The sequence below is a fragment of the Triticum dicoccoides genome, chromosome 4B (assembly GCF_002162155.2).
Source record: "Triticum dicoccoides isolate Atlit2015 ecotype Zavitan chromosome 4B, WEW_v2.0, whole genome shotgun sequence".
Taxonomy (NCBI): Eukaryota; Viridiplantae; Streptophyta; class Magnoliopsida; order Poales; family Poaceae; genus Triticum; species Triticum dicoccoides.
Window position 1 is genome coordinate 309,732,266 of NC_041387.1, and position 21,156 is coordinate 309,753,421.

A 21,156-nucleotide genomic window follows, 5' to 3' on the forward strand; every position below is an offset into this window, starting at 1 on the left:
ATTACCCTAGATTTTTTCGCATGGTAATACGTGTCTCATTCATATCATAACGAATAAAGTACAAGTTACGTAAAGACCGACATGACAAAACTGAAAAGATAGCAGGATATCTATAAGCTTGACACCAACGTCCGTCACCTACCTTTAGCACCACCACAGTAGTCACCGAAGAAAAGAATGACGAATCACCTCCTCACCCGAGCTCAGACGCGCCTCCATCGCTGATATGCGGCTTTGCGGACCTTCAAGATGGCTCATCAAAAGTGAAGCCCTTGCCGTCGAACGAATCAGACCGGGGCAAACACTCTGGACACGCCATCGAACTTCAGATCTGGCACCCCACCACGACTAAAACGCCAAAGGAGGAAACCATACCTGCCATCCATGAACCACGAGCCCAGCACATGCTCCGTCTTTCAGATGTCGTCGATGCATACCACAATCTGCATTCGCTCCTGGACTACCTCTCAAGCTCCGCGCCGACGCTGGAGCAAACGCCATCGCAATGGCGGAGCCCGAGGACACAGGTCCACCACGAGTATGTCGCTGCCGCCACGTCATCCTTACTTAAACAGACTGATTTCCAAATCCATCCCCAACCATAGTGATGCGGAGCATCCCACAATCATCCCCATGGACGTGCCTACATCTCCCACGACACCACTTGGACCTATGACAAGAGCTCGAGCAAAGGCTATCGAAGATAAGGCGAACTCGCTCATCTCCGAACTCCCACTCCCTACTTATGAGACATAGCTACTACCTCATGCGGAGACTCTATGTGTGATCAGGTGTTTGGTGGAGAGTCACGGATCAGCTACAACCATTGGACAAGACGGCGAAGACACCAAGTTCAACGGATAAGAAGAAGGCCCGCTCGAAACTCCCAGTCATCGGACGGCCGACGCCGACCGGACGTCCGACGCCTGGAGGCTCCAAACTACCAGACAAACCCCAGCCTTCGCACGCTACAGCGGCCGGACGATCAACGCCGACCGGACGTCCGACACCTCCCAGCGCCCGGACGACCGAGCCTCTCCGGACGACCGGCACAATCACTCCCGAGCAAAAGCTGCGGAAGAACGAAGACTTCCAGACACCCGGACAACCGGACGACCGACAATTCCTATCCAGAACCGAAACATCGGACGCCCGACCGGCACCGGACATACGGACCCTCATGAGCCTTCGGACGACCAGTGATCGTCGGACGTCCGACGCCTGTGCGTCCGCCCGAGTGTTGGGTCGAAGCCACTTATCCTTTCACCCCCTTAGACTATAAATAGACTTCTCCCACCTCCTAGCTAGGGTTAACATTTTGATAGCTCATTTGTGAGATAGAGCCTCGCTCATCCATCCGGATCTACTCCTTCGTGAGGGACCGACACCTCTTCGGAGAAGATCCACTTGGATTCAAGACCTCCTCTCGGAGAAGACCATCTTCAAGACCTCCTCACGGAGAAGAACCGGTTACCCTATGTATCGTCCCTTGTTGGACTTGGATCTTGTACCCTTTTGTGTTTCGATGATCTAGAACAGGTGTGACTTTATTCTTGTTGGTTGAGTGTTCTCTCGTGTTTTCCCCTCGTTCCCATCCTCGTGTTCTTCGTGTTCTTGGTAGGCTTCACCTCCAAACGTGAAAGATCTGCCTCTAGGGTTCTACCCTACATCATCTTGGTATCATGAGCCACGTTGATCACGTTTTTGGAGCCCCTATCCTTTGTTTTCTAGCTTGATTTTGTTGTTTTCGTCCTAAATTCGAAAATCCCCACCACAAATAGCCCCAAATTTTTTTGTGATTTGTTGGTGTGATGAAGTTTTGTTGCATTTGATCCATGGATTTGCATTACAACGTGTGGATCTAGCTTTTCCCCATCTTCTCCACCATTTTCATCCACAAAATCGCTCGGATTTGACCTCTCCACCATCCTCCACCACGAAAACGAGCTGTTCATCCCATGCCCGAAATCGCCCAGGCACCGGACGTCCGACCGACACTGGATGTCCGATGACTTCCGGTCGTCCGACCATTCCTAACGAAACTGAATATTTTCAGGTCGGTTTCCACCACCTCTCCAGCATGCGCACTTGCCTTCCACCATCGCTTTCCGCAACCACCATCGCTCACCCGTTTCGGACTCCGATAAGTTTTGACACATTTTGGTATTTGAGAATTTGAGTTGTGGTTCCCGTGTCCTATTGTGTTTCGGCTATATAGGTACGGTTCGACATCAACATCAACATCGCTCATCTTCACAAAGGACTCATCTTCGCCAAGGATGGTAACCTCGATGACATCTTTGTCATTTCCTTGCCATTGCATTGATAACCACCATAGCCTTACTTTTGCGTTGCTTACCCATCGAGACTAGCCATTGAGTATTGCCGGCAACATGACTTGTGCACATTAGGGACCATACTCCATAGCATACATACCATATCATAGTGGTACATATCTTGGTATCATCTTTTGCGTCACAAAGTTGTCATCGCATACACAATTGCTATCTTGGTTCGTGAAGTTTTGCATGAGAAAAGAGCTCAAAAGTGAAAGAGCCAAACAAGCTTTTAAGCAAGACGAAAAGATAAGCAAAGAGCTTATAAGCAAGAACCATAGTATCATACTACATTAAGATTGTCATATCCGATCATCTTGGATCATACCATCAAAATACCATACATATAGCATACTTGGGATAGAGGTCGTTGCATTTTTGCCTAGTAGGTTGTGAACAAGTTACGTATCCGCCTATTGTGCAATCGTGCTAGTGTCTCTCTAGCGTTGTGTAGCAAGAGCATTTTCATGTACTCCACATTTTGGCTCATTTTTGGTTTGCACAACCCCATTTATATATTTGCGTGTGTGTTTCGGTGTACCATACCTTGCTATTGATCTACTTGTTGCATTTGCAAATTTGTGAATCTTTTCCAACATTATTGAAGCTCATTAACAATTGCGTCAAATTTTGTGCCACCATCCTAACCAAGCTCCACCATAAGCTTTTACTTGTATAGGTGTGAGAACCGACAAGAATTGGTACCAATTGTGCTATTTCCTTGTCCACATTTGAGTGATCATTGATCCATCTTCAACATCGGTCAAGGTACATTTGGTATAAGTTTTTCTCCTTCTCCCACTCACATATTTCTTTGCAATGATGGATAGGCCAAGTTCTTCCACCAACCCACTCTTCATCGAGCAAGACGACGACATGTTATCATACGTCACCAAGAGCCACCTCTTCGGTGCACAACGAGTGTTGCAACAAGCAATGAGCGACCGCATCGACAATCTCGCCACCGACTTGCGACTCTTTGAGCAACGAACAAGAGACTACTTCGACAACAAGCTCGACGCTCACAAGCAAGAGAACGATGCAAGAAAGGACGAGATATGTGCCTTGTTGGTGAACCGACATTCTTCCACTTCTTCATACTCAAGACGGAGCCGTTCAACTTGACACACCGACGACACCTTCTCTGGCTCAAGTACACCAACATCGAACACTCTTTGACGAGCCGCGCGTCAAGACTGTCATGCATCTCACAATCCTCTACACGGCAATCACTCGCAAGCGCAAGTCGACGAGCAAGTACTTCGTCATCAAACAAACCAAGTTCCTCTTGCACAAGCTCAAGAACGACAACGTCAATGTCACCAAGAGGAAGAGCGAGCGCGACAACATCAAGATGAACAAGACGCCGAGGCTCAACGTCTTCAACAACAACAACGTGAAGCACAAGCTCTTGAGGCGCAACATGCCCTTCAAGAATCAAGTCGAGCCATTGCCAAACGCAACCGCGATAGGCGCAATCAAGAGGAAGCACTTCGAGAAGAAATCCTAGAGCGACACTACCAACCAAGAGTGCAATGTCAAGTTCCTCAAGCTCCTCCACAAGCTCCCCCACAACCTCAAGATCAACAAGAGCAACACGACTATGGACATCCTCCGCACCAAGAGCAACATGAGGTTGATAATCCTCCATGTCAAGGGCGTCATCATCACCCTCGACCCCAACACAATGAAGAGCAACGCTACGGCAAGCTAAAGTTCACCATGCCCAAGTTCAATGGAAGCAATGATCCCGAAGAGTACCTATCATGGGCATTGAAGGTCGACAAAATCTTTTGTTTGCACAACTATGAGGAAGAGAAGAAGATCGCTATGGCATCACTTGAGTTCCAAGACTATGTGCTCATATGGTGGGAACAAGTCCTTGAGCCCCCGAGAAGCAAGAGGTGAACCACCAATAACCACTTGGGCTCAAATGAAAGATGTCATGCGAGCACGTTTTGTGCCCACCTACTACAACCGCGATCTCTTCAAGAAGCTCCAACTCCTCAAGCAAGGAATAAAGAGTGTTGAAGAATACTACAACGAAATGGAGATGGCCGTGATAAGAGCCAATGTCACGGAAGATGATGAGCAAACTATGTCACGTTTGTTGAATGGTCTTAATCATCCCATCAAGAAGATTGCCGACTTCCAACCCTACTCCAACCTCATTGAGCTCGTGCATCAAGCTACCAAAGCGGAATGTCAAGTGCAAGATGACTTCAAGTACGCCAAGTACTCATCCAAGAACTAAGGCTTCTCCAACAACCAAGCTTCAACGACTCCAACTTCTACCTCAACCAAGCCATCTACAAGCAACGATGACAAGTGGAGTTACAAGAAAACTTCGACAACTTCAAGTCATACTCCTCCTACTATAAGCAACTTCAAGCCGCGCGCTTCATCGTCTACTCCAACCGATGAGACCGTCAAGACAAGCAGCTTCAGTGTTTCACTTGTGGTGGACGAGGCTACAAGTCCTTTTAATGTACAAACAAGCGCACCATGATCCTCAACGACGAAGGAACCTATGACTCCATGAGTGAAGAGGAAATGGAAGCCCTTGAGCAAGTGGCCATGCACCGGCGCGTGAACGAAGAAGAAGATGACCAAGTCTTTTGTGATGAGGATTCGAGCCCCACTCTCGTTGTCTCCAAAGTCTTGACTCTTCAACATCAACAAGACGAAGACCAAAGATGCCACATCCTCCACACAAAGGCCGACATCAATGGAAGGTCCGTCAACGTCATCATCGATGGAGGTAGTTGTCACAACTTGGCAAGTGAAGAACTATGCTCCAAGCTACAATTGGTCAAGATGAAGCACCCGCACCCATACAAGGTCCAATGGCTAAGCGATTCCAGCACTATATGAGTTGAGCATACGGTCCAAGTCTCCTTCAAAATTGAAGCATATGAAGACACTTTAGAGTGTGATGTCGTCCCGATGTCCGTTTGCCACCTCCTTCTTGGTCGATCATGGCAATTTGACCGCGGCATCATTCACAATGGGCGTACCAATAACTATAGCTTCAAGATGAAAGGGAAGGAATATGTGCTACGACCTATGTCTCCTAGTCAAGTAATCGCCGACAAGCAAGCCACCCATCGTGGAGAAAAGAGTGAGAAAGTGATCCACCCAAAAGAGAGTGAGAGCCACAAGCCAAAACCGAGTGCCTCCACGATGAGCGACAAGCAAAACTTCGTCCTATTTGCCACCAAAAGTGAGATGAGAGAAGTGTGTGAGAACCCATCGAGTGTTATGCACTTCGTCCTTGTGTGCAAGGACGAGGCACCAAAAACTAACACCTCTCATGATCTACCTTTAGTGTTGTCTTCTCTTTTGCAGGAATTCCAAGATGTTTTCCCCGATGAGCCACCTCCAGGTCTACCTCCACTATGAGGCATTAAGCACCGAATCGACCTCATCCCCGGAGCACCTCTACCTAACAAAGCTCCCTACCGCGTCAACCCCGAAGAAACTAAGGAGATCCAACAGCAAGTACAACAACTCATCGACAACGGACATGTATGTGAAAGCTTAAGCCCTTGTGCCATTCCGGTTATACTTGTTCCCAACCAAGATGGTAGTTTTCGCATGTGCTCAGATTGTAGATCCATCAATGCTATCACCGTTCGTTATAGGCATCCCATTCCTCGCCTAGATGATATGCTAGATGAACTTAGCGGTGCCACCATTTTCTCAAAAATTGATCTTGAAAGTGGCTATTATCAAATCTGCATACAAGAAGGTGATGAATGGAAAACCACTTTCAAAACAAAATTTGGCTTGTACGAGTGGTTGGTTATGCCTATGGGTTTATCGGAAGCTCCCGGTACTTTCATGCGTCTTATGCATTTTGTGCTTCGCCCTTACATTGGAGTGTTTGTTGTGGTCTACTTCGATGACATACTTGTTTTTAGCAAATCCATGAAAGATCATCTAAAGCATGTTAGGGCTGTTTTGCAAACTCTTCGCAAGGAACATATTTATGCCAACATGAAAAAGTGCACGTTCGGTGTTGACAAACTTGTTTTCTTGGGTTTCGTTGTTTCCTAAAAGGGTGTCCATGTTGATGAATCTAAAATTGAAGCAATTAAAACTTGGACCCAACCCACTAATTTGCAACAAGTGCATAGCTTTGTTGGCCTTGCGGGTTTCTATCGTCGCTTTGTGAAAGATTTTAGCACTACCGCCGCACCTTTGCACGCCTTGAGTAAGAAAAATGCTCCTTTTGTTTGGGGACCTTTGCATCTACCACTTTTGATGAGCTCAAGTATTTTCTTACTCATGCTCCGATTCTTGCTTTACCCAACTTTGACAAAACTTTTGAGGTTCATTGCGATGCAAGTGGTACCGGCATTGGGGGAGTTTTGATGCAAGAAAAACGAGCTATTGCATATTTTAGTGAAAAACTCTCCGATGCTCAACTTAACTATCCCATCTATGACAAAGAATTGTATTCTTTAGTACGTGTGTTACATGTTTGGGAACATTATCTTAGACCTCGTGAGTTTGTCATACATGCCGATCATGAAACACTCAAGTACTTAAAAGGCCAAACTAAGTTGAACAAGCATCATGCCAAATGGAGTGAATTTATTGAATCTTTCTCCTATGTGATCAAGTACATTAAGGGTAAGGAAAATGTAGTGGCGGATGCCCTTTCCCGCATATGCATGCTTGTAACTCAACTTGAATTGAATGTTATCGGCTTTGAGCACATAAAAGACTTGTATGTGAATGATCCTACCTTTGCTATTCCTTATGCTAAGTGTTTGACGCATACATCTTGGGAACGGTATTACATCAAGGAAAATTATCTTATGAGAGCTAACAAACTTTGCATTCCCGAGTCTTCTCTTCGTTTGCTCCTTTTGCAAGAGGCTCATGGAGGAGGAATCATGGGACACTTTGGACGCAACAAGACATTCGCCACGCTCTCCAAGAACTACTTTTGGTCCAAGATGTTCCGCGACGTCTCACGCTTCACCAACCGATGCTCTACATGTCGCAAAGCTAAGTCTAAAGCTCAAACCCATGGTCTTTACATGCCTCTTCCTATTCCTTATCAACCTTGGGAAGACATTAGCATGGATTTTGTACTTGGCTTGCCTAGGACTCAAAATGGAAAGGATTCCGTGTTTGTTGTTGTGGACCGATTCTCTAAAATGGATCATTTTATCCCATGCAACAAGATAGACGATGCTTCACATATTGCCAATATCTTTTGTAGGGAAATCTTGCGCCTACATGGAGTGCCCAAGACGATCGTCTCGGACCGCGGCATCAAGTTCTTGATTTACTTTTGGAAAACTCTATGCGCCAAGCTCGGAATCAAGCTTTTGTTCTCTTCGGCATACCATCCTCAAACCGACGGCCAAACGGAGGTGAAAAACCGTACGCTCTCCACTCTACTTCGCGTGTTGATCAAGAGGAATATCAAGGAGTGGGAGGACTATCTACCCATCGCCGAGTACACCTACAACCGCCCAAGACACTCAACTACCGACAATTCCCCTTTCGAGGTCGTCTACGGCTTCAATCCGTTATCCCCATTGGACATTCTACCTCTGCCACTACAAGAGCACACCAACATGGACGCGAGTGTACGAGCAAGCTACCTAAAGAAGATGCATGAAGATACGAGAAACACCATCGAGCGCCAAGTACAATGACTCGCGACCAAGCTCAATATCAACAAGCAATCCCATGATATTGAACATTGGAGATCTTGTGTGGCTACACCTTTGCAAGGACTGATTCCCCAACGAACGCAAGTCCAAACTTCTACCTCGAGCCTATGGACCCTTCAAGGTGCTAGCACGCTACAACAACAACGCTTACAAGATTGACCTCCCAAGAGACAAGTACAACATGAGCGACATCTTCAATGTCAAAGACCTCTCGCCATACCATGGTGATGGCACTTTCGATCTGAGGTCGGATCTTTCCCAAGGGGGGGGGGAGATGATGCAGAGCATCCCACAATCATCCCCATGGAGGTGCCTACATCTCCCACGACACCACTTGGACCTATGACAAGAGCTCGAGAAAAGGCTATCAAAGATAAGGTGAACTTGCTCCTCTCCGAACTCCCACTCCCTACTTATGAGACATGGGTACTACCTCATGCGGAGACTCTATGTGTGATCAGGTGTTTGGAGGAGAGTCACGGATCAGCTACACCCATTGGACAAGGCGGCGAGGACACCAAGTTCAACGGACAAGAAGAAGGCCCACTCGAAACTCCCAGTCATCGGACGACCGACGCCGACCGGACGTCCGACGCCTAGAGGCTCCAAACGACCAGACAAGCCCCAGCCTTCGCACGCTACAGGGCCGAACGACCAACACCGACCGGACGTCCGACACCTCCCAGCGCCCGGACGACCGAGCCTCTCCGGACGACCGACACAATCACTCCCGAGCCAAAACAGCGGAAGAACGGAGACTTCCGGACGACCGGACGACTGACCCCGACCGGAAGACCGACAATTCCTGTCCAGAACCGAAACATCAGATGCCCGACCGACACCGGATATCCGGACCCTCGTGAGCCTTCGGACGACCGGTGACCGTCGGATGTCCGACGCCTGTGCGTCTGCCTGAGTGTTGCGTCGAAGCCACTTATCCTTTCGCCCCCTTAGACTATAAATAGGCTTCTCCCACGTCCTAGCTAGGGTTAGCGTTGTGATAACTCATTTGTGAGATAGAGTCTCGCTCATCCATCCAGATCTACTCCTTCGTGAGGGACCGACACCTCTTCGGAGAAGATCCACTTGATTCAGGACCTCCTCTTGGAGAAGACCATGTTCAAGACCTCCTCACGGAGAAGAACCGGTTACCCTATGTATCGTTCCTTGTTGGATTTGGATCTTGTACCCTTTTGTGTTTCGATGATCTAGCACATGTGTGACTTTATTCTTGTTGGTTGAGTGTTCTCTCGTGTTTTTCCCTCGTTCCCCTCCTCGCGTTCTTCGTGTTCTTGGTAGGCTTCACCTCCAAATGTGAAAGATCGTCCTCTAGGGTTCTACCCTACATCACATAGGACCGATGGCCTCTTCAGGGAAGGATTCGAAGATTCTTTATTCAGGGCTGTCATTATTGCTGCTGAAGCAAAGACGATGAACAACCTAAAAATCTAGACTACGAGGGAGTAAAAAACCTCAAGCGCTCGGTTAGGAATGGATATGCCCAAAATATTATTTGGCTGAAATTAATAAATAGCCAACACCTCAAGTGCTCGGGAGTGAGTAGCAGCACACGTCAAGCGCAGTAGCAGCAAGCCAATCATCAACTCAGCTATTGCCTTCATGCAAGTGCTCTCTTCCTCGTCGGCGCATTGACGCCTTATGTGCCCCGTCTCGTCCAGCGCGTGCCTGAGCTCCAGTTCACCGGAACTCATTGTGCTCGTGTCTGTGATTGCGCAGCAGCGCGCGCTGGAGCAACGTCATGGAGGTACTCATCGATGCGGACGACGCGGTGTCGTGACATGCCCGGGAGGAGGACAGATTCTGCCATGAGGCCGTGCTCTGGAGCTGCTGCCTCGTTGACTAGTGAAGTTACCATGTAGTGCAGTCACCATGTATTGGGTATTTAGTAGGGCACGTGGTGTGTTGTGCATTGTATCCATGTCGTTGCTGCATCACCCAGATCCTACTCGGATGTCGTCTCGTTCCCAAGTGATGCGCCATGCCTCCGCCATGGCCACGTCCATCCAGCCCTACGTGAAGATCGGGCGACCCCTAGTCATGCCGAATGTAGTATGGAGAGCACAAGCGCTACAAGGTTGCTCCTCGAGCTATTCGAGGTTAGGAGGAAGAGGGAGCTAGTCCTCTGCCTTGCCTCTGATGTGGGTGGAAGTGAGTGTGTGTGTGTGTGTGTGTGTGTGTGTGTGTGTGTTCTACTAGTTGGGCGACCCTCTACATGGAGGGCTCCTATGGGGTCTTATAGGCCGACCCTCTAGGGTTAAAATGGTAAAGTTACAAGGGGCGGGGCCCTGGTGTCATCGTATGCAAGCCGGCAATAGGGCCCACCGGGTCACGAGATCCGCCAGGTCTGTCAAGCATGGGCCCCGCCAGTTGCACAGTACTGTGACTTGTCTTGTCTGGTGTCACAGAGTGGTTGGCGCTGTGCGGCTACAGTGATGCGTCACTCGGCCGCTGTCCGCCCCAGTCAGCCCTGCGGGGGACACTGTAGCCACGCTTGCTTTGGCCAGCATGGGTAGGTAGCGCACTAGGGCCATGCCTGCCCCGTCATGGGGAGTTGTCTCGTCATACGTCAGGATGGGGCGGGCGCTGACCCACGGCCAGCCGGCATGCGGCCAGTCGGTCGGCCGGGATGCCACACCTAGCCGGCCCACACCGGAGAGCCGGACTGCGATCTGCTGGGTTGAGGGGCGCCTGCCGCCCCGATATTTCAAAAAGGGATCCGGGTTTCGCTACCTACCCGGGGGTCATCCCCTTGATAGTAGTCCACGAAGCTGTAAAGGCCCACCGGCTTGGGGCAGGAGGGCCTTTGCAGCTTACCCCAAGGCTGAGGATTTGTTGATGAATTAGAAACACTAGGCCAGATGGCGCGGGCCATCCGGACGTTGGTTTTGACATCGTGGATGTAGGCAACACCCACTGGATGCCGACTTCTAGAAGCCGGATTGCAAAACTCGCCCATGGCGGGAAATAGAGGCGTCCGCCAGGCTGTCTCTCGATTCGCGCCTGTCACGGGCCGGAGGGCCGCCGTGTGCAGACTCGCGACGGAAGTGGCCCTGCCAGGCCACGCGCGTGGTGGGACGGGGAAGCAGGCTAGGCCCCGCTAGGCTGCGCCCTCGGCCCGCGCACACGGGATTTATTTTAGCCGCATAGGATAGTTGTGCCCCCAACGCGGTTAATGTTTGTGGGCAACGTGCCCACTTAATGCGGGGGAGTGGGATAGTGGGCGCAGACGATCCCACTCCCCCACGATCTCTAGCGGGTATAAAATGAGGGGGAGGGCGGTTGAAACGCATATGCACGCGCCCCCGCTATCCCCTTGTCTTCTTCCTCTTCCTTCTTCTCCGAAGAGCCTAGGCGGAGCCTTGTTGCGACGCTTGCGTGCCGCTCAAGCCACAACATTTGAGATCAAGAGATGGCGCCTCCCACCCCTCTCGTCTCCACCTCTAGCGACTCCCATGGCGATTCTAGGGTTTAACCCTACGATCTCCCTCCGGTGACTCCAATGGATGGCCTCCTTCATTGGGACTTCTCCCCCGGCCTTAAGGTTGAGGCACAGGTGCATGCACGGTTTGGATCTATGGTCCACTTCATCCCCAACCCCGGCTCCAAGGAATTCTTCCTTGAGGTTTCCTTCTCCTCGGCTTCTTTTCCCCTCTCGATGGACTCGGTTGGTTTGGCTCTTCAATCTTGTATTGGAGGGCTCAGTGATGGTTTCAATGTCATTCGTTTGGGTGATCATCATTTCCGGTTCTCGGTGGCATCAAATAATGTGAGTCACTTTATCTTTGGCATACTGGACCATATTTGGCCGGACTTCATCTGCCAATTTCATTTGCACCGTGGTATGGACTCTCACCCCCGGATTCAATCATGGCATGCGGATTCTGAGCTGACTGGTTTGGCTTCCTCACCGGGTCCGGCCATCAAATCTAAATGGTTATCTTCACAGCATAATGTGCCTATGGATCCTGCGTCTTTGCCCGTGTTTCAGAAATTGGGTTTGATCCCGCCGCCGACGAACTTACATTTCGGCGAGCCTCCAGTTGAGATCTCTTTTGGTAGTTTTTTGGCTCCGGTTTCTCAGGATATTTTTTGGATTGGGTCCATATCCTTACCTATCTCCTCGGATATTCCAGCCAAGTTGCCTTCTTTTCGAGGAGGGTTGTTCAATATGGGTTTATGGGATTCCATCCCTGATGATACTATGCACTCCATCTTGGATGGCTGGCAGGCTGGCTATGATAATGACAGTGTTAAGCTTATGGTGCAAATTCCATCAGTCCCAACCAAGGATTATATTTACAAACGGCTTAAACATTGTTCTATATGTGATCGGCTTGGACATGTCGCAGCTACTTGCACTGGATACTTTTGTCAAAGCTGTGGGGATGATTCTGGGGATTGTTCATGTTTTTCTTCACGTAGAAACTCCCATAAGCATGTGCCATGCAAGGTGGGCCCAGACCCTTTAGGTTATCTCTGCAATGCTTGTTCCGCAACTGACCACATGACTAGGCTCTGTCCTGGGCTTCGTCGTTGCACTCTTTGCCACCGTTTGGGTCATGAGGCCCGTAAGCCCAGTTTTTGCAAATTTTTACCTCATTGGGCTTGGACACAAAAATCACTACAAGTAACACAATCTGAGAGGATCTTACCTCAGGGTGAAGCGGATGTGTCTGTGGTTGGAAATTCTATGGTTGTTGGTATGGCCCGTGCTGTTAGGGATATGCGTGCACGCTGGGTTTGGAAACAGAAACAGAAAATCCCACGCTCCTCGGACGTGGCCACCCCCCATTGCTTGACGCTACGCCTCCCTGGTCAGGGTGTAGTCAATTCCGCCTACCAAAAACCCCAATCGGGTGAGCCGACGTCTTCCTCGAGCTCACCACCCCCGCCTTCATCGCCCCTGCTCTCATCGCCTTCGCCTCGACGCAAGCAACCTCTCTGTCTGTCACCGGCGATATCCCCCCAAGCGGATACCCAACCTCCGGCATCTCGAGCTATGGCGAACTTCCCGGTGCACCCGTTTGCCTTCGCTCTGGATGGATCAACCTTCGATCGTGGCCCTGCTCATTGAGTCCAGCGCCATGTCATGGTGGTGGATGATCCGCCCCTCAACCATGACAGGTACGCTATTGTTTCAGTCGATCCTCCAGTCCCTGACCATCAAAAGGAGTTTTGGCTAGCTGAGGTCTGTCGCATTATCACTGGGATTTAGAGTATGATTTGGTGGATGATTTTATTTACCCGCTGGGCATTGGATGTGTGGTTTTTGCGGATATGGATAGTAGGGATGCTGCCATTAGAGAGGAGCCCCACGCTCTGACTGAGGACTCCACTTTCTCCTTAGTCCCTCATGACGAAAGTATCAATATGCGCATGCCTGCTTTTGAATATGAGGTTTGGGTCATGTTTCTTGCTTTCCCAGCGGACTATCAGACTGAACACTATATTCATAAGGCTGTCTCTAACTTTGGAAAACTTCTTGTCTGGCCACGCCCGGGCCACAACAAAGCTAGAATTCTGGTTAAGTGTCATATTAAGGATGTTGCTGAGGTGCCGCGCAGTCTTTTAGTTACCAGGGTTGGTTTGCTGCCAGGTCTTGCTCGTTCTTGGTATGTCCCTGTGTATGTGCTGAATGGCAGAAATACCATTCCCAACTTAGTTGGAAATGAGGATGTTCCTCCCCTTCTGAATGCCTCACCCCACCCATATGAGCTTCCATACTACACCCTCATGCAGCAGGCAAGAATTGATGAGATGAATGCACAAGCTGCTCTGAATGAAGAGGCATGGAACGCTCCGGAACCTGCTCAGGAACGCATTCAGGAAAATGGTTGGCGCATGTGGCTTGTGGTTCCTCCGCCATACATAGGATTCAATTTCAGAACATTCTTCCAGTATGACGGGCCGTCCCTGATGGATGGTGTGGACCCAGAGCACAATGTCCAGGACAATTTATCTGATATTTGGTCTTCTGATACAGAGTTTCAGGTGGTGGAAGCGCTGGCTGATGGTTTTGTGCTTGGGAATCCTGCTGCAAGACTGGCGTTTGTCAGAGGAGGAGGGGATTCAGTTAACTTCTTTGTGGCTGTTTATCATGAGCTATTGCTTTGGATGGGGAGGATGCTTAAACACATATATACGCCAGCCCTCACCTTTCAGCAATCCGCAGCTGTTATGTTACCTCTCAACCCGTTCAAGTTCCTCCAAAACCAAATGAACGCTGCTGCTGCAGCCTTGCTTGAAGGCATGGTCCCAGAGTTTGATGTTCTGTCAGCGGTTTTCAGTTCAACCTTTCAGTTGGGTGCTGCCATCGTCCCCTCGTCTCTGCTGCAGGAGTTTGCTGAGCCCAGGTCTGAATTGATCAATACTGATTGGGAGATGGCTGCTCGCTCTCCTGGTCTCAAGTCGATCCCACAACTTGTCTCTGATGATGCAGAGTTTCAGTCAGTGCCACTGTTAGATCAAGGTACTGCTCTTCAGGTGATTGCTTCTTCATCTCTTTATAATGCTCCTCAACCCCGCAATGTTCTAGTGCCACTTGACACCACCACTGTCAGAAGAAGCACTAGATCTAACAAATATGATGGCTTCAAAATCAGTCATGTTACTGACATCAAGCGCTCCAAGTCACGGGTGAAACCACGCGAGACTTCTTTTGTCACAACTGTTTCTTTGGCTGCTGACCCCGTGCAGGTTATGACTGATGCTTGTCCCCCTCCTACGTCGATTGAGGATCTTCAACAGATGGGTAGCCGTTGCGGGATTGCACAGGATGTTCTCTCTCCCGAGAAGCTGCTGGATGATCAGCGCTCGTCCACTGGAGCCGGCGACTTAACTCTCTCTCGCTCATGAATAAATCGTGGAATGTGCTGTCGTGGAATATCAGAGGCATCAACTCTCATTGCTAAACTTTTGGCTCTTAGGAATGCTATTGATACTAGCGGTTGTTGTGTGCTATGTATCCAGGAAACTAAGCGTGAATCTTTTGATTTAGCGTTTATTAAAACTTTCTGCCCCAAGCGTTTCGATAAATTTGTGTTTTCACCGTCAGTGGGTGCCTCGGGTGGTCTTATCATAATATGGAATAGTTCTGTGTTTGTGGGCATGCCTTGGTATGTTGACTCGTTTGCTGTGGGTGTCTCTTTTGTTGCTACTCAGTCCAGTGAAACTTGGAAATTGATCAATGTCTATGGTCCATGCTCTGGTCAGCGTCGGGTGGATTTTACTAACTGGTTATTTGACCTGAATATACCTGATGATGAAAATTGGTTGATCCTAGGAGATTTTAACTTCATTCGCTCCACGAATAATAGAAACAAGCCTGGGGGTGACGCTGCGGACATGTTGTTGTTTAATGAAATCATTCGAGCGCAGTCCCTGATGGAGCTACCTGTGAAGGGCAGAACATATACCTGGAGCAACATGCGGGATGACCGCTTGCTTGAACAGCACGATTGGTTCTTTTCTTCCTCTTGTTGGACCACCTCCTTCCCAAACACGATGGTTCTGCCGTTGGATAAACCGGTGTCTGATCATATCCTGTGTGTGGTTGCAATTGAATCTAATATCCCTAGGTCCAAGCTTTTCCGCTTTGAGAATTTTTGGGTTAACCATGAAGGGTTTACTGATGTGGTTGCTGCCTCCTGGTCCAAGGCATGCCATGCCCTGAACTCTGCTGCCCGCATTTGTAAAAAACTCAAAACACTGAGATATGATCTCAAGAGATGGAGTAGAGGTATCTCAAAGCTGAAAATTATGATCCAGAACAGTAATGAAACTTTAGTTATGATGGATAATCTCGAGAACAAAAGACCTCTATTTATCCAGGAGTCAAACTTCAGGAGGATTTTGAAATTTCACTTGCAGACACTGCTCAAGTATCAGAATGAGTACTGGAGGAAAAGATGTACGATCAGGTATTTCAGATTTTCTGATGAAAACACCAAGCTCTTTCAATCTCTGGCCACTGAGGGATATAGACACAATTCTATTATCGTGCTTCGAGATGATGATGTGGAAATCAAAGACCATGTTGGCAAGGAGGGGGTGCTGTACAAAACCTATAAAAAACATTTGGGTTCTTCTAAACCCACCAACATGCGCTTTGATCTTTCTAGAATCATTCGCCGGATTGAGGGGCTGGATCAATTGTCGGCACCCTTTTCCAATGAAGAGATTGATGCTGTAATTAAGGAAATGCCAAGTGACAGGGCTCCTGGCCCTAATGAGTTTAATGGATGTTTCCTTAAAAACTGCCGACAGATCATCAAATCAGATTTCTATGAGATGTGCCATGATTTTCATGCTGGAGGGCTAGATATCACCAGCATTAGTGAGGGCTACATCACCTTGATCCCTAAGATCTCTTCTCCAGAAACTGTGAATGATTATAGACCAATCACTTTACTGAATTGTTGTCTGAAAATCGTCACAAAGATCTTGGCTAACCGGCTGTAGAAAGTCATCCTTAAAATCATCCACAAAAACCAGTACGGTTTCATTAAGGGGAGGATAATCTAAGATTTCCTGGCGTGGTCATTTGAATATATCCATCAATGCCATACCTCAGCGCGGGAGATAATCCTCCTCAAGCTCGACTTTGCTAAGGCATTTGACACGATTGAGCATGCCCCCCTGTTGGAGATCATGAAGCACATGGGTTTTGATGACAAATGGCTCGGATGGATGAAAACGATCTTTGGCTCGGGGGTTTCTTCTGTACTCCTTAATGGAGTTCCTGGTCGGAAATTCCAATGCAAATGTGGTGTGCGGCAGGGTGACCCTTTCTCGCCGCTAATTTTTGTCCTTGCGGCTGACCTCCTCCAAGCAGCAATTAATGATGCTTTCACTCGAGCACTTGTTGAGCTTCCTCTCCCTCGTGACAGTGCGGGTGACTTCCCGGTTGTTCAATACGCTGACGACACGATTTTGGTGATGCAGGCATGTCCCGAACAAGCTGCCCCTATGAAATCTATCTTGGAGGACTATGCTGCTTTGGTTGGGCTAAAAATCAATTTCCATAAATCAACTCTTATACCCATTAACATTGATCACCAACGTGCTTGTGAGTTGGCAGGGATGTTTGGTTGTTCTGTTGGTTCCCTACCGTTCACTTACCTCGATCTCCCAATGGGGACAACGAGGCCAAGCATTCTTGATCTCATGCCGCTAGTGCATGCAGTTGAGAGGAAGACGTCCACTGCGTTGTCTCTGATGTCGTCCGAGGCTAAACTAACTTTGGTCAATTCTGTTGTGACGTCGATGTTGATCTATGCAATGTGCACAATAAAATTGCACCCAAAGGTGATAGAACATCTGGACAAACTGCGCAGATATTGCCTCTGGGCAAAAAATTCTGACGATGGAGTCAAGAACAATTCCCTCGCGGCATGGGAACTTGTGTGCCGCCCAAAACGATGCGGAGGCCTTGGCATCATTGATATCAAAACCCAGAATGTTGCCCTTCTCTTGAAGCATCTGTTCAAATTCTATAATCATGATGATGTCCCCTGGGTGGAGTTGGTTTGGGATGCTTACTACAGGAACAAAGTACCGCATGCAGCTGATGCGGTGGGCTCTTTCTGGTGAAAGACGTGATGCAACTCAGTGGGGTTTTTCGGGGGATCACCAAAGTCATCCCGGGGGATGGTTCTAGCTCTTTGTTTTGGAAAGATGTCTGGTTGGATAGTGGTAATGACTCTCCACTCATGGACGTGTACCCGCGGGCTTTCTCCTTCTGCTTGAATGAGGATCATTCCATTGCTAAGGTTCTTACTGCAACTGACCCAGCCATGATCTTCAGCTTACCTCTTTCGATCCAGGCCAGAGAGGATATCAGAGAGATCCAGCAGGGGTCGATGCAAGTTTGAGTGGCCAACGACCGTTGTGACATTTGGGAATGCACGCTCAGGCGCTTCTCATCCAAGAAATACTATAACCACTGCTACAAGCAGGTTGTGGTAGATGAGGCATTCGGTTGGCTTTGGAAGGCCAAGAGCCCGATCAAGTTCAAAATGTTTGGGTGGCTGCTCCTTGTTGATCTTCTGAATACCAGAAACATGCTCAAGCGTAGACACTTTGTCGTTGCGGGGGGCAACTACACATGCATGTTCTGCCAAAACCCTCCCGAGGAAACTGTTGAACATTTATTCTTTACGTGCCCCTTTAGTCAGTGCTGGAGTAGAGTTGGATTGGCCTGGCTGGTGGGAGTCAACAGATTAGCTTTGCTGCATGGGGGTAGAGATAACTGGAGGCAGCCCCTATTCATGGATATCTTCCTGTTGAGTGCTTGGAGTTTATGGATGGAGAGAAACAACCAACACTTCAGAGGGATTCAACATTCTTTCGGGGCATGGCTGGCTAGATTCAAGCATCTCTTGGAGTTGCTGACCCATAATTGCAGAGAGGAGCTTCATCCTTTCCTGTCTAGTTACATTGTAAATTTGGGACACTAGTGTTGTAGCTAGCTTACATGGCCGGGGCCCCCCAAAAACCCATTGTAACACATATGTAACTATTCCTTTGTGAGTAATACAAAAGTTAGTGGGAGCCTCTCCCACTGTCGTTCACCTTCAAAAAACATTCGGCATCGTGAACTACTACGCGCCCGTGCGACCCCTCTCTTCTTCTCTTTCGACCCAGTGCCCGCGCCCTCGGAGGGCTCCGGCGATGGTGTAGCCAAAGGGCTCCTAGGAGGGCTATGAGAAAAGCGACGACGACATCAAGTACCTCAGTGACACCAAGTGGCTACCGCCGGTGGAGGCGGTGGTAGTGCACGCGCCTGGCGGGGAGAGCATACCGGAGCCTCGGGAGGGCGACACGTGGTGTTTTGCACCCACTTCGCATGCGGATTCATCCTTCCCGCGAGTCTCTTCTTCCGCTCCTTCCTCGAGTTCTTCGGGCTGCATCCACAACAGTTGGGCGCCAACGCCGTCCTGCATCTCGCCAGCTTTGTCATGCTCTGCGAAGGCTTCCTTGGCCTGATGCCGAACACAGACTTGTGGGGGAAACTCTTCTTCCTCAAGCAGTAGGGGGAGGCAGCCGGCACCATGTCCGACTGCGGTGCAGCCATTATCTCTGGTCGGCAACATGGTTCATTCACGAAACTACCCCTCGAGGACTCCACCAAGAAGTGGTAGAAATCTTTCTTCTATGTGTGTAACGTCAACCCGGGGGTGGATCTCATCAATCTACCACCATTCGTCAACGAGCCGCCGTACACCAGACTGAACTAGGGCTACCAGCCCCGGAACTGGCCGCAGGAGATGGTGAACGTCTGTAGCAGGATCAAGGACATGACGACACGTGAGGGACTAACGGGGACAGATCTCATTGCGACCTTCATTATGCGCCAGGTGCACAAGATATGCGAGATGAGCGGTCGGCGTGACCCCTGCCGGATGTTGACCCGGGAGCTGAATCCGGACCAAATCACCGAGCGAGTCAACAACATTCCCAAGGTCGGGCTGAGTGGGGGCGACATGGTGCTTCGGGAAGGCACCCTACAACTCACGGAACCCGACACTGGCAGTGAGTCCCTGGTCTTTGTTCTTTGCCACCTCTGCGTTGTTCCTGATGTGACAGGAGAGTTGCAGTTATTCATGAGCTAGCAGGCCCACGACGGGCCGAGTCAGCAGATCCCACTGGATGACCTGCCTGACTCGAACGGCGAGGGGACCGGCATCAAGGCCGAGGGGGCGGTAGAGGCACGGCTAGCCGGCGCCGAAGATGGCGCGTCGCGTCACGCGGGTAAGTCTCCGCCTCCAGATCACCCGCGACAGGCCAGATGACGACGATGAAGAATTGACTGGTGGCCATGATGCAACGCCTCCGCTGGGAGGGGACGCCACACGCCAGCGTCACCCCCCCAAGGTAGCCGTGGAAGATGGCTGGAACCGGGCCATCTCGCCAGCTGGCAACCGATTGCTAGCCTCATGGGTAGGAGTCGGTCGAGCCACGGCCAGCTGCAAAGCGTCCAACGCCGACGCAGCTGGCGCGTGAAAGGAACGCTATGAAGAAGAAGCATCTGCTCGTCCCGTCGACGGGGCCAAGGCGGGCGATTCTAACGGTCATCGGGTTAGTGGACTTGGTTCTTTTTCAATGCTTGCTGCTTCTGTGCGTTTTTCTCATGTTCTTCTCACGCCGTGGAGGTCCAGCCTCGACCTAGCATTGGCAGCGACAACGGCCGCGTCCAGGAAGGAAACTGTTTGGTAGAGGACCCGGAGCAGCGCCAGAGATCATGAGCCGGGCTGGACCACAGAGGAGGACCTCGTGGCCTGGCAGACCGACCTCGAACGCAAAGCCGCAGAGCACGCCACATGGCTGGACACGGAGTTGGTGGAGAAGGAGGCGAGGAGGGCCGAGGAGGCCTCGACCCAGGCATGGGAGAGAGCTGCCCGGGCGCAGGGACGAATAGCCGCAGATCCGGCCTGGCCGTAGCCGCGTAGCCGGCCAACGGCGAGTCCGTGGTCGACAAGGACATTCTTGTGGACCCGCCACCCTAGGCAAACCTGGGCGGCGGGGGCGAGCTTGGAGAAGAGAACCGCTAGCTGGACGCCGTGTTAGCCGGCAAGGCACAGACGATGGCGGCCCCGAGTGGTTCCGGTACCATGGTGGTCACCCAGCTGCAGGCCCTCGAGAACCAGGCGCAATCGTTGGGAGCGAGCGGGTCCATCGCTGGCTCCGTGACCCAGACGCCAGCGCAGCAGTCCTGTGCTAGCGCGGGCGCGGGTGAGGTCGTGTTCGGGCCGCACACCCGGGAGGATGCGGCGGCGGATGCTTTATGCCCGCAACTCCGCCAGCGAGACAGCTGCCGGTAGGCTTTCGTTCGAGAAGAGTGATGCGTCTCCGTCGTATCTACTTCTCCTAATGCTTTTCCTCTTGTTTTGGACTCTAATTTGCATGATTTGAATGAAACTAACCCGGACTGACGATGTTTTCAACATAACTACCATGGTGTTGTTGTTGTGCAGAAATAAAAGTTCTCGGGTTGGAACGAAACTTTGCGAGGAATTTTTATACAATAAAAGATAATTTCTAGAGCCAAGAACCACCGGAGGGGGGGGCACGTGGGTGGGCACAACCCACTAGGGCACTCCCCT